The sequence below is a fragment of the Pezoporus flaviventris genome, unplaced genomic scaffold (genome assembly GCF_033815535.1).
Source record: "Pezoporus flaviventris isolate CSIRO_AGI_PZ_B2104156 unplaced genomic scaffold, CSIRO_AGI_Pfla_v1 ptg000123l, whole genome shotgun sequence".
Taxonomy (NCBI): Eukaryota; Metazoa; Chordata; class Aves; order Psittaciformes; family Psittacidae; genus Pezoporus; species Pezoporus flaviventris.
In genome coordinates, this window is record NW_026892671.1 from 1,920,599 (window position 1) to 1,923,331 (window position 2,733).

At 46.8% G+C, this 2,733-nt stretch overlaps 1 pseudogene; it reads right to left on the reverse strand.

The window, feature by feature from the left end:
* Positions 1-386: 386 nt before the first annotated feature.
* LOC133282398 (olfactory receptor 9G19-like) lies at positions 387-1,310 on the reverse strand (annotated as a pseudogene).
* Positions 1,311-2,733: the final 1,423 nt, after the last annotated feature.

Below are 2,733 nucleotides of genomic sequence, written 5' to 3' on the forward strand. Positions count from 1 at the left end.
GACTGGATGATCTTAAGGTACTTTCAAACCCAAAGCACTCTATCGTTCTCTGACACATGGAGCTTTAGCTGAGCTACTGATATGGGCATAAGTAATGAATGTTTAATTCAGATAAAGCACAGTGTGAAGGTGATGTGCAACCAACTCAGCTACTGCTATAATCTCATTTTATAGCAAATATCAGTGGTATATGGGGAGAGGTGGGAAGCAGAGGAAGTCTGTCAGCACAGTGACACCTCATGTCCACCATGAAGCACTTCAGGATCAGGAGAGCTTATGCTCCTGCATGGACTGTGAAAAGTGCCGAAGGAAGGCACAAGCAAGACAAGGTCTGTGCGCTTCTTGCTGCGTGCATCATTAGGGACATAACCCCTGGGTTTCTTCTGTTAGGAAGCTGTCTGTCTCTTCATCAGTGTCTTCAGTGCCTCCTTCACCTCCTGGTTCCTCAGGCTGTAGATGAAGGGGTTCATCATGGGAGTCACCACCGTGTAAAGCACAGAGACCACCCTGTCCCTCTCCAGCACATAGGAGGAGCTGGGCCGAGTGTAAATGAAGAGGATGGAAGCATAATAAAGGGTGATGGTGGTGAGGTGGTGGCAGAGGTGGAGAAAGCTTTGCCCTGCCCCTTGCTTGAGCACATCCTCAGGATAACAATTGGGATGGAGACGTAGGACCTGAGGATGAGTGCAGAAGGGAGGATGGTGTTGAAGGTCAGGATGAAGTAGGGGAGGGACTGGGAACTCTATCACATCACAGGAGAGCTTCACCAGTGGAGCAGGTTGCAGAAGAAGTCATTGAGGTTGGAGTCTCAAAAGCTGAGGGTGAACATGTAGTATGAGGGTAGTGCTGGCAAAGCCGCTGAGGTAGGAGGTGGCCACCAGTCCTATGCAGAGCTTCTTGGTCATGGCAGAAACATAAAGCAGTGGGTTGGAGATGGCCACGTACCTGTCATAGGCCATCGCTGCCAGCAGGTAGCTCTCGGTGCAGGCCAAGCCACCGGAGACAGAGAACTGAGCAGCACACCCAGCAAATGAGGTGCTCTTGTCCTCAGAGATGCAGTTTAGAAGGATCTTGGGGGTGTAGACAAAGGAATACCAGAGGTCCAGGAAGGACAAATTGACAGTGAAAAAGTCCATTGGGGTATGGAGGCGTGAGCTACAGTATATCACCACTATGAGGGTGATGTTGCTCATGAGGGTCGTGATGCAGGCTAAGGTGAACACCATGAACAAGAGAAGCCGCGGCTTTGGGTCAGTGGTGAGCCCCAGGAGGATGAAGCTGGTGACTGAACTGTGGTTCCTCTCTTCCATGGTGAAGCAACTGGAGGCATGGATCCCAGTGGCTATTTCATAGCTGCAGTGTGGGGTCTTGATCATGGGTTAAGAGAAGGGCTTCCGTGGTGCTGGCATTGCTCTCTGTATCATAGCACAGCTGTACACACGAAAGAGAAAAGCAGAGTAAATTTTACATTGAGTGTGATAGGGGGCCTGAATTAATAACCCAGTGTTAAACCTATGTTATTCTTCTGATAATCTTCAATCTCTTCAGTTAACAATAAGTATTTGTCTAAAAGTGCAGCTGGTGTTTAATGTAAACTTGTGTGAGAAATAAAAGAACATCAGATAAGGGGGAACTGGTGGTCAAAGCTTCTGCTTGCAACACCATACACGCAGTGAAGATCTGGCTGAGACTGGAACTACAGTTTGAACCTAAGCCAAGGGACTAGTAAGCATAGGTACAAGACAAAGGTGAAAAGCTCAAGAGTGAGGAAGACTCATTTACTTTCTCTCGAGACCCCTGCCAACGACCACCAGGAGGCGCTGCGCAGGGGTGAAGGAAGCTTTAGCTCATTATACTATGAAGCGGGAAAAGGATATCAATATGTATAGGCATATCATGTAACCTACTGCATATGTAACACTATAGAGAATAAATGTAGAGGGAAAATGATGCTGGGGTGCGCATGCCTTTGGAGGAACTATCCCCCATGTACCTCAGCTGAATAAAGCATACCTACTTCACAACTTTAACGAGTTGTGGAGTCAATCCGCGCATCAAGAGAATCTGCACTGCTATGGTTTGGTCGTGCTATTTTATCAGAGAATGATGGAATGGTTTGGAAAGGACCCTAAAGCTCATCCAGTTCCAACCCCCTGTCCAAGGCAGGGCACCTTCTATTAGAGCATGTTGCTCCAAACCCCATCCAAGCTGGCCTTGAAGGCATTCTTGCATTCCCTGACTTCTATGAACATGAGATCTCAATCTGGTTGTCACATTAAATTGCTCATACATTAAGACTCTTTAAATTGAATTTCACATGGGGAAACTGGAGATGGAGGCTGATTACAAAAGCTCATCCAGTTCCTACTCGCTGCCCAAGAGAGGGGCACCTACTAGAGCAGATTGCTCCAAGTCCCATCGAAGTCAGCCTTGAATACTTCCTTGCATTCCCTGGCTTCTGTGAATAGGAAATGTCAGTCTCTTTGTCACATTTAATTGCTTGTACATTAAGACTCTTTAATTTGAATTTCATGTGGTGGAACTGGAGGTAGAGGATGAAGACAAATGCATGTAGGGTCACTATCTGCTACAGCCCAACACAGTTTGATTAGATTCATTGTCATCAGTCCTACCACTAAAAGCATTGTCTCATTGAGTTTTCTCTTTTGCATGAGCAAACACTGAAGGGTTGGAGGTGCACCTAAAAGCCTTAATTACAAGTGTATGTATGTT